The sequence below is a fragment of the Pavona decussata genome, unplaced genomic scaffold, assembly GCF_977016875.1.
Source record: "Pavona decussata unplaced genomic scaffold, jaPavDecu1.1 SCAFFOLD_83, whole genome shotgun sequence".
Lineage (NCBI taxonomy): Eukaryota > Metazoa > Cnidaria > Anthozoa > Scleractinia > Agariciidae > Pavona > Pavona decussata.
Genome location: NW_028145501.1, coordinates 1,752,542 through 1,763,886, shown reverse-complemented (window position 1 = coordinate 1,763,886; position 11,345 = coordinate 1,752,542). Strand labels below are relative to the sequence as shown.

At 37.0% G+C, this 11,345-nt stretch overlaps 1 long non-coding RNA gene across 8 annotated transcripts in view; it reads left to right on the top strand.

The window, feature by feature from the left end:
• Positions 1 to 11,345, top strand: part of LOC146475772 (uncharacterized) — a 238,143-nt gene that overhangs the window by 28,810 nt on the left and 197,988 nt on the right. The window lies entirely within an intron of this gene.

Here is an 11,345-nt window from a genome sequence, read left to right as displayed (position 1 = left end):
CAAATAATTAATTGGCCACGTGTCTTAACTAGTAAAATTACTCAATCCCCATCCATCAAGCTGTAACCGTGTCTTCGTAATGTTTAAACCCTGTCGCTCTGATCATGTCATGCGGACACATCTTCCCTGTAGCATCGTTTATCTCGCACATGTGAGTCAGGGAAGTTGACATGTACTGATAGTTGTATGACAAACATCTTGGATGATGGATACATAAGGCGTGACATTCTGGCAAGGAAGTCACTTGGTGGGTAGAGGTAGCATGAATCTAAATGTTACTCGTATTTCTCCGTATGTATTCGTATGTATCCGTATGTACTCGTATGTATCCGTATGTATTCGTATGTATCCGTATATATTCGTATGTATCCGTATGTACTCGCATGTATCTTAATGTTACTCGTATTTATCCGTATGTTACTCGTTCGTATTCGTATGTACTCGTATGTATTTAAATGTTACTCGTATGTATCCGTATGTTGCTCGTATGTATTCGTATGTACTCGTATGTATCCGTATGTACTCGTATGTATCCGTATGTATTCGTATGTATCCGTATGTATTCGTATGTATCCGTATGTACTCGTATGTATCCGTATGTTACTCGTATGTATCCGTATGTTGGTGGTATGCATCCGTGTCCGTATATGTTACTCTTAAAATACTTGTATGGGATCTCAAAACCAAACCAGAATCATATTCTCGAATCAGCGCGCGCTACCTTACGGCAGCGTGCACCCATCGAGCCCACCTAGTCCAAACAGTAAAGGCTCAATTGACCAATCAACGCACACGCCTTACTTCACTTATGTTATAATACATTTTTGCTCACCTAGTGAACTTGACAACAACAAAAACAATATTTTAGTTATGACTTGCCTAAAAAGAAGACACTAACATAAAATAGCACTTAAATAAATGAAAGCTGAAGGCTTCCTAAAATATTTAAAAGAGTTAGAGTAGGAAACCGGATTATATGGAAATAATTTAAATTAGAAGGGCGAAAACACACATCACACGCCCATAACATTGGCATCTACCTAAAATTGGAGATAACGAATGGAGCGGTTTTCAATTGAGAGGCGAAAGTAATTTCGCGTTTGCTTTGGTTTCGCTTTACTAGTAGTCTGAAATGTCAGCCGTAGCAGTCTCCTCCCCCTAACCCACAGGGGGCGCGGAGACGGCTGACATTTCAGACTACTTTACTAGACTCTTTGATTAATTGGCAAACTTCGCGCTACTTTCTGAACCAATTGTTGGTTTTCACCTCACACATCGTCACGCAAGTGAAAAAATAAAATCCTCAACCATTGAATAGATAAAGTCAAGATATTGATATGTTGTAGAAGAGTGATACATAAACAACGTGTGAAAGCCACAGAGCTGTGCGATATCTCCTAATCGAGTTATTCGAGAAAATGTACCACGGAAAATTACAGAGTTTAGTATGGGACGCCATGTTGGTGCCCCGTCTGATGGGCACCAACATGGCCGCCGGAAACCAGCAAAAACATCTGGAGTTTATCTTGGCTATTTCAAAGCCTTTCTTCTCTCTGCTGAACTTTCACACATTGACATTAACGCTTCCATTATATGTTAGCTGATCAGACCTAAAAAAACACGAGGCGAATCGATGTTTTCATGTACGTGACATGTTTAGAGCAGCAATCCTTCTGTCACGCACTGCGCAAAAATGTAAAATTCAAACTGCTCTATCAGTCAAAACAAAGAATGCTATCCTGCTGAAAACAAGCAAGCCGATGGAAATTTAGATTTTCTTATATGTGATGAAGATAAAAACCCAAAATTGTGTTTAGTTATGAATTTCAGTTTTTTATGACGTCATGTGAAAACCAAGAATAGGGAGCCAAACCAAAGCCAATCGTGCTTGGTCGCACGCGTTTTTTCGCGCTTGGTGCCGGTCACATGTATTTGCTTCGAGTTCTGATTGGCTGATTGTGATGTTTACATCTGTTGTGATTGGCCAGAGAAATTACTTTGGTTTTGTTTTTACAACACTCAATTGAAAACCGCTCTTGAATCAGTTAAATACGAAAGCAATCAATTAATAATTCTGTGAAGGGAAGAAGATTATCAGCAATTATGAAAAAGAGAATAAGGTGATGTTACACGATATTTTTTATTTTCGACGTGATGGTCTGTTCGACGAAAATGGGACTGAACTTGAAAAAAATTAGTCTAACCTTTTCTTTAAGTTGAATTCCATTCCGGCTCAATCCACCTACAACCAAAGACATTCATTACAGTTTTAGTACAATAAAGTAATAATTTATAACAAAACTGAACAACTGTTCTTAGGTTTCTATTTAACAATTAGATTATGACCTCGAGATTTCTATTGCGTGATAGCTGAAGAAGGTGCAGACCGAATCAGCTATCACGCATAGAAATTGAGAGCAAATAATCTAATTGTTTTAGTATAAATCTACAAGTCGTTGAAAACTAAACAAGTCAATTATCTATATCCTCATCGCAGACACTTCAAAAACGCGAGGAAGCGGCCGCCATTTTGTCAAAAACCGCTACTCAATATCTATCACAGAATAGATAGCGAGTAGCGTAGCCAATCAGAGAACGGCATCCAAAAACCCTTTTGGGTTTAAATTGACATAAAACCCACGTAACACTTTCAAAAATTGATGCTATATCACTACCCTACATTTATTTATGAAAAAGTCTAATAACCAAACGAAAGGATTTGTAACCCCCAAACGTAAGAAATCTAACCCCCAAACGTAAGGAATTGTAACCCCAAACGTAGGGATTTATAACCCCCAAACATAAGAAATCTAACCCCCAACCGTGAAGATTTGTAACCCCCAAACGTAAGGATTTCTAACCCCCAAACGTAACAAAATCTAACCCCAAACGTAAGAAATCCAACCCTCGAAAGTTAGGATTAGTAACCCCCAAACGTAAAGATTTAGAACCCTAAAACGTAAGAAATCCAACCAACGAACGTAACGATTCGTAACCCCCAAACCTAAGAAATCTAACCCCCAAACGTAAGGATTTGTAACCCCAAAACGTAAGAAATCTAACCAGCAAACGTAAGAAATCTAACCCCCAAACGTAAGGATTTGTAACCCACAAACGTAAGAAATCTAACCCACAAATGTAAAGATTTGTAACGCCCTAACGTAAAAAATCAAACCCCCGAACGTAAGGATTTGTAACCCCCAAACGTAAGAAATCTACCCCCCGAACGTGGGGATTTGAAACCCTCAAACGCAAGAAATCTAACCCCCAAACGTAAGAAATCTAACCCCCGAACGTAAGGATTTGTAACCCCCAAACATAAAAAATCTAACCCCCAAACATAACGATTTGTAACCCCCAAACGTAAGAAATCTAACCAGCAATCGTAAGAAATCTAACCCCCAAACGTAAGGATTTGTAACCCACAAACGTAAGAAATCTAACCCACAAATGTAAAGATTTGTAACGCCCTAACGTAAAAAATCAAACCCCCGAACGTAAGGATTTGTAACCCCCAAACGTAAGAAATCTAACCAGCAAACGTAAGAAATCTAACCCCCAAACATAAGGATTTGTAACCCACAAACGTAAGAAATCTAACCCACAAATGTAAAGATTTGTAACGCCCTAACGTAAAAAATCAAACCCCCGAACGTAAGGATTTGTAACCCCCAAACGTAAGAAATCTACCCCCCGAACGTGGGGATTTGAAACCCTCAAACGCAAGAAATCTAACCCCCAAACGTAAGAAATCTAACCCCCGAACGTAAGGATTTGTAACCCCCAAACATAAAAAATCTAACCCCCAAACATAACGATTTGTAACCCCCAAACGTAAGAAATCTAACTCCCAAACGTAAGGATTTATAACTCCCAAACGTAAGAAATCTAACCCGCAAACGTAAGGATTTGTAACCCCAAAACATTAGAAATCTAACCCAAAACGATAAGATTTGTAACCCCCAAACGTAAGAAAATTTAACCCCCAAACGTAGGGATTTCTAACCCCCAAACGTAAGAAATCCAACCCCCGAACGTAAAGATTCGTAACCCCCAAACGTAAGCATTTGTAACCCCAAAACGTAACAAAATCTAACCCCCAAACGTAAGAGATCTAATCCACAAACGTAAGAAATCTAACCCACAAAGGTAAGGATTTATCACCGCCAAACGCAAAAAATATAACCCCAAAACAAAGGATTTGTAACCCCCAAAAGTAAGAAATCTGACCCCCAAACGTAAGGATTTGTAACCGCAAACGTAAACATTTATTACCCCCAAACGTAAGGATTTGCAACCCCCAAACGTAAGAAAACTAACCCACAAACGTAAGGATTTATAACCGCCAAAAGTAAAAAATCTAACCCCAAAACGAAGGATTTGTAACCCCGAATTGTAAGAAATCTAACCCCCAAACGTAAAGATTTGTAACCGCAAACGTAAACATTTATTACCCCCGAACGTAAGGATTTGCAACCCCCAAATGAAGAAATCTAACCCACAAACGTAAGGATTTATAACCGCCAAACGTAAAAAATCTAAACCCAAAACGAAGGATTTGTAACCCCCAATGGTAAGAAATCTAACCCCAAACGTAAGGATTTGTAACCGCAAACGTAAACATTTATAACCCCAAAACGTAAGATATTCAAACTTCCAAAAGCAAGAAATCCAACCCCTAAACGTAACGATTTATAACCCCCAAACGTTAGGATTGGTAACTCCCAAAATTAGAAAATCTAACCCCCAAACGTAAGGATTTGTAACACCCAAACGTAAGGATTAGAAACCTCCAAACTTGAGAAAATCAAATCCCCAAACGTAAGGATTTCTAACCCCCAAACGTACGAAATCCAACCCTTGAACGTAAGGATTTGTGACCCCCAAACGTAAGAAATCTAACCAACAAACGTAAGAATTTGTTACCCCCAAACGTAAGAGATCTAATCCACAAACGTAAGAAATCTAACTCCCAAACGTAAGTATTTGTAACACCCAAACGTAAGAAATCTAACCCTCAAACGTAAATATTTGTAACCCCAAAACGTAAGAAATTTAACCCCCAAACGTAAGGATTTTTAACCCCCAAACGTAAGAAATCTAATCCCCAAACGTAAGAAATCTAACTCCCAAACGTAAATAGTTGTAACACCCAAACGTAAGAAATCTAACCCCCAAACGTAAGAAATCTAATCCACAAACGTAAGAAATCTAACCCCCAAAAGGTAAGTATTTATAACACCCAAACGTAAGAAATCTAACCCCCAAACGTAAGAAATCTAACTCGCCAACGTAAGTATTTGTAACACCCAAAAGTAAGAAATCTAACCCCAAACGTAAGAAATCTAACTCCCAAACGTAAGAAATCTAACTCCAAAACGTAAGTATTTGTAACACTCAAACGTAAGAAATCTAACCCCAAACGTAAGAAATCTAACTCCCAAACGTAAAAAAAAATCTAACTCCAAAACGTAAGTATTTGTAACACTCAAACGTAAGAAACCTAACCCTCAAACGTAAATATTTGAAACACCCAAACGTAAGAACTCTAACCCCAAAACGAAAGGATTTTTAACCCCCAAACGTAAGAAATCTAATCCACAAACGTAAGAAATCTAACTCCCAAACGTAAGTATTTGTAACACCCAAAGGTAAGAAATCTAACCCTCAAACGTAAATATTTGTAACCCCTAAACGTAAGAAATTTAACCCCCAAACGTAAGGATTTTTAACCCCCAAACGTAAGAAATCTAATTCCCAAACGTAAGAAATCTAACTCCCAAACGTAAATATTTGTAACACCCAAACGTAAGAAATCTAATCCCCAAACGTAAGTATTTGCAACACTTAAATGTAAGAAATCTAACCCTCAAACGTAAATATTTGAAACACCCAAACGTAAGAAATCTAACCCCAAAACGTAAGGATTTTTAACCCTCAAACGTAAGAAATCTAATCCACAAACGTGAGAAATCTAACTCCCAAACGTAAGTATTTGTAACACCCAAAGGTAAGAAATCTAACCCTCAAACGTAAATATTTGTAACCCGTAAACGTAAGAAATTTAACCCCCAAACGTAAGGATTTTTAGCCCCCAAACGTAAGAAATCTAATTCCCAAACGTAAGAAATGTAACTCACAAACGTAAATATTTGTAACACCCAAACGTAAGAAATCTAACCCCCAAACGTAAGAAATCTAGTCCACAAACGTAAGAAATCTAACCCCGAAACGTAAGTATTTGTAACACCCAAAGGTAAGAAATCTAACCCCAAACGTAAGAAATCTAACTCCCAAATGGAAGTATTTGTAACACCCAAAGGTAAGAAATCTAATCCCCATACGTAAGAAATCTAACTCCCAAACATAAGTATTTGTAACACCCAAACGTAAGAAATCTAACCCCCAAACGTAACTATTTGTAACACCCAAACGTAAGAAATCTAATCCACAAACGTAAGTATTTGCAACCCCCAAACGTAAGAAATCTAATCCCGAAAATTAGGTATTTGTAACACCAAAATGTAAGAAATCTAACCCCCAAACGTAAGAAATCTAACTCCCAAACGTAAGAAATATAACCCACAAACTTAAGAAATCTAACCCCCAAACGGAAGTATTTGTAACACCCAACCGTAAGAAATCTAACCCCCAAACGTAAGAAATCTAACTCCCAAACGGACGTATTTGTAACACCCAAAGGTAAGAAATCTAATCCCCATACGTAAGAAATCTAACTCCCAAACATAAGTATTTGTAACACCCAAACGTAAGAAATCTAACCCCCAAACGTAAGTATTTGTAACACCCAAACGTAGGAAATCTAATCCACAAACGTAAGTATTTGTAACCCCCAAACGTAAGAAATCTAATCCCGAAAATTAAGTATTTGTAACACCCAAATGTAAGAAATCTAACCCCCAAACGTAAGAAATCTAATCCACAAACGTAAGAAATCTAACCCCCAAAACGTCAGTATTTGTAACACCCAAACGTAAGAAATCTAACACCCAACCGTAAGAAATCTAACTCGCCAACGTAAGTATTTGTAACACCCAAAGGTAAGAAATCTAACCCCAAAACGTAACTATTTGTAACACCGAAACGTAAGAAATCTAATCCCCAAAGTTAAGTATTTATAACACCCAAACGTAAGAAATCTCATTCCCAAACGTAAGTATTTGTAACACCCAAACGTAAGAATCTAACTTCCAAACGTAAGTATTTGTAACAGCAAAACGTAAGAAATCTAACCCCCAAACGTAAGAAATCTAACTCCCAAACGTAAGAAATCCAACCCTAAAAACGTAAGTATTTGTAACACCCAAACGTAAGAAATCTAACCCCTTAAACGTAAGTATTTGCAACACCCAAACGTAAGAAATCTAATCCCCAAACGTAAGTATTTGCAACACTTAAATGTAAGAAATCTAACCCTAAAACGTAAGTATTTGTAACACCCAAACGTAAGAAATCTAACCCTCAAACGTAAGTATTTGAAACACCCAAACGTAAGAAATCTAACCCCAAAACGTAAGGATTTTTAACCCTCAAACGTAAGAAATCTAATCCACAAACGTGAGAAATCTAACTCCCAAACGTAAGTATTTGTAACACCCAAAGGTAAGAAATCTAACCCTCAAACATAAATATTTGTAACCCGTAAACGTAAGAAATTTAACCCCAAAACGTAAGGATTTTTAGCCCCCATACGTAAGAAATCTAATTCCCAAACGTAAGAAATGTAACTCACAAACGTAAATATTTGTAACACCCAAACGTAAGAAATCTAACCCCCAAACGTAAGAAATCTAACCCCGAAACGTAAGTATTTGTAACACCCAAAGGTAAGAAATCTAACCCCAAACGTAAGAAATCTAACTCCCAAATGGAAGTATTTGTAACACCCAAAGGTAAGAAATCTAATCCCCATACGTAAGAAATCTAACTCCCAAAAATTAGGTATTTGTAACACCAAAATGTAAGAAATCTAACCCCCAAACGTAAGAAATCTAACTCCCAAACGTAAGAAATATAACCCTCAAACTTAAGAAATCTAACCCCCAAACGGAAGTATTTGTAACACCCAATCGTAAGAAATCTAACCCCCAAACGTAAGAAATCTAACTCCCAAACGGACGTATTTGTAACACCCAAAGGTAAGAAATCTAATCCCCATACGTAAGAAATCTAACTCCCAAACATAAGTATTTGTAACACCCAAACGTAAGAAATCTAACCCCCAAACGTAAGTATTTGTAACACCCAAACGTAAGAAATCTAATCCACAAACGTAAGTATTTGTAACCCCCAAAAGTAAGAAATCTAATCCCGAAAATTAAGTATTTGTAACACCCAAATGTAAGAAATCTAACCCCCAAACGTAAGAAATCTAACCCCCAAACGTAAGAAATCTAACTCCCAAACGGACGTATTTGTAACACCCAAAGGTAAGAAATCTAATCCCCATACGTAAGAAATCTAACTCCCAAACATAAGTATTTGTAACACCCAAACGTAAGAAATCTAACCCTCAAACGTAAGTATTTGAAACACCCAAACGTAAGAAATCTAACCCCAAAACGTAAGGATTTTTAACCCTCAAACGTAAGAAATCTAATCCACAAACGTGAGAAATCTAACTCCCAAACGTAAGTATTTGTAACACCCAAAGGTAAGAAATCTAACCCTCAAACATAAATATTTGTAACCCGTAAACGTAAGAAATTTAACCCCAAAACGTAAGGATTTTTAGCCCCCAAACGTAAGAAATCTAATTCCCAAACGTAAGAAATGTAACTCACAAACGTAAATATTTGTAACACCCAAACGTAAGCAATCTAACCCCCAAACGTAAGAAATCTAGTCCACAAACGTAAGAAATCTAACCCCGAAACGTAAGTATTTGTAACACCCAAAGGTAAGAAATCTAACCCCAAACGTAAGAAATCTAACTCCCAAATGGAAGTATTTGTAACACCCAAAGGTAAGAAATCTAATCCCCATACGTAAGAAATCTAACTCCCAAAAATTAGGTATTTGTAACACCAAAATGTAAGAAATCTAACCCCCAAACGTAAGAAATCTAACTCCCAAACGTAAGAAATATAACCCTCAAACTTAAGAAATCTAACCCCCAAACGGAAGTATTTGTAACACCCAACCGTAAGAAATCTAACCCCCAAACGTAAGAAATCTAACTCCCAAACGGACGTATTTGTAACACCCAAAGGTAAGAAATCTAATCCCCATACGTAAGAAATCTAACTCCCAAACATAAGTATTTGTAACACCCAAACGTAAGAAATCTAACCCCCAAACGTAAGTATTTGTAACACCCAAACGTAAGAAATCTAATCCACAAACGTAAGTATTTGTAACCCCCAAAAGTAAGAAATCTAATCCCGAAAATTAAGTACTTGTAACACCCAAATGTAAGAAATCTAACCCCCAAACGTAAGAAATCTAACCCCCAAACGTAAGAAATCTAACTCCCAAACGGACGTATTTGTAACACCCAAAGGTAAGAAATCTAATCCCCATACGTAAGAAATCTAACTCCCAAACATAAGTATTTGTAACACCCAAACGTAAGAAATCTAACCCCCAAACGTAAGTATTTGTAACACCCAAACGTAAGAAATCTAATCCACAAACGTAAGTATTTGTAACCCCCAAACGTAAGAAATCTAATCCCGAAAATTAAGTATTTGTAACACCCAAATGTAAGAAATCTAACCCCCAAACGTAAGAAATCTAATCCACAAACGTAAGAAATCTAACCCCCAAAACGTCAGTATTTGTAACACCCAAACGTAAGAAATCTAACACCCAACCGCAAGAAATCTAACTCGCCAACGTAAGTATTTGTAACACCCAAAGGTAAGAAATCTAACCCTAAAACGTAACTATTTGTAACACCGAAACTTAAGAAATCTAATCCCCAAAGTTAAGTATTTATAACACCCAAACGTAAGAAATCTCATTCCCAAACGTAAGTATTTGTAACACCCAAACGTAAGAATCTAACTTCCAAACGTAAGTATTTGTAACAGCAAAACGTAAGAAATCTAACCCCCAAACGTAAGAAATCTAACTCCCAAACGTAAGAAATCCAACCCTAAAAACGTAAGTATTTGTAACACCCAAACGTAAGAAATCTAACCCCTTAAACGTAAGTATTTGCAACACCCAAACGTAAGAAATCTAATCCCCAAACGTAAGTATTTGCAACACTTAAATGTAAGAAATCTAACCCTAAAACGTAAGTATTTGTAACACCCAAACGTAAGAAATCTAACCCTCAAACGTAAGTATTTGAAACACCCAAACGTAAGAAATCTAACCCCAAAACGTAAGGATTTTTAACCCTCAAACGTAAGAAATCTAATCCACAAACGTGAGAAATCTAACTCCCAAACGTAAGTATTTGTAACACCCAAAGGTAAGAAATCTAACCCTCAAACATAAATATTTGAAACCCGTAAACGTAAGAAATTTAACCCCAAAACGTAAGGATTTTTAGCCCCCAAACGTAAGAAATCTAATTCCCAAACGTAAGAAATGTAACTCACAAACGTAAATATTTGTAACACCCAAACGTAAGAAATCTAACCCCCAAACGTAAGAAATCTAGTCCACAAACGTAAGAAATCTAACCCCGAAACGTAAGTATTTGTAACACCCAAAGGTAAGAAATCTAACCCCAAACGTAAGAAATCTAACTCCCAAATGGAAGTGTTTGTAACACCCAAAGGTAAGAAATCTAATCCCCATACGTAAGAAATCTAACTCCCAAACATAAGTATTTGTAACACCCAAACGTAAGAAATCTAACCCCAAACGTAACTATTTGTAACACCCAAACGTAAGAAATCTAATCCACAAACGTAAGTATTTGTAACCCCCAAACGTAAGAAATCTAATCCCAAAAATTAGGTATTTGTAACACCAAAATGTAAGAAATCTAACCCCGAAACGTAAGAAATCTAACTCCCAAACGTAAGAAATATAACCCCCAAACTTAAGAAATCTAACCCCCAAACGGAAGTATTTGTAACACCCAACCGTAAGAAATCTAACCCCCAAACGTAAGAAATCTAACTCCCAAACGGACGTATTTGTAACACCCAAAGGTAAGAAATCTAATCCCCATACGTAAGAAATCTAACTCCCAAACATAAGTATTTGTAACACCCAAACGTAAGAAATCTAACCCCCAAACGTAAGTATTTTTAACACCCAAACGTAAGAAATCTAATCCACAAACGTAAGTATTTGTAACCCCCAAACGTAAGAAATCTAATCCCGAAAATTAAGTATTTGTAACACCCAAATGTAAGAAA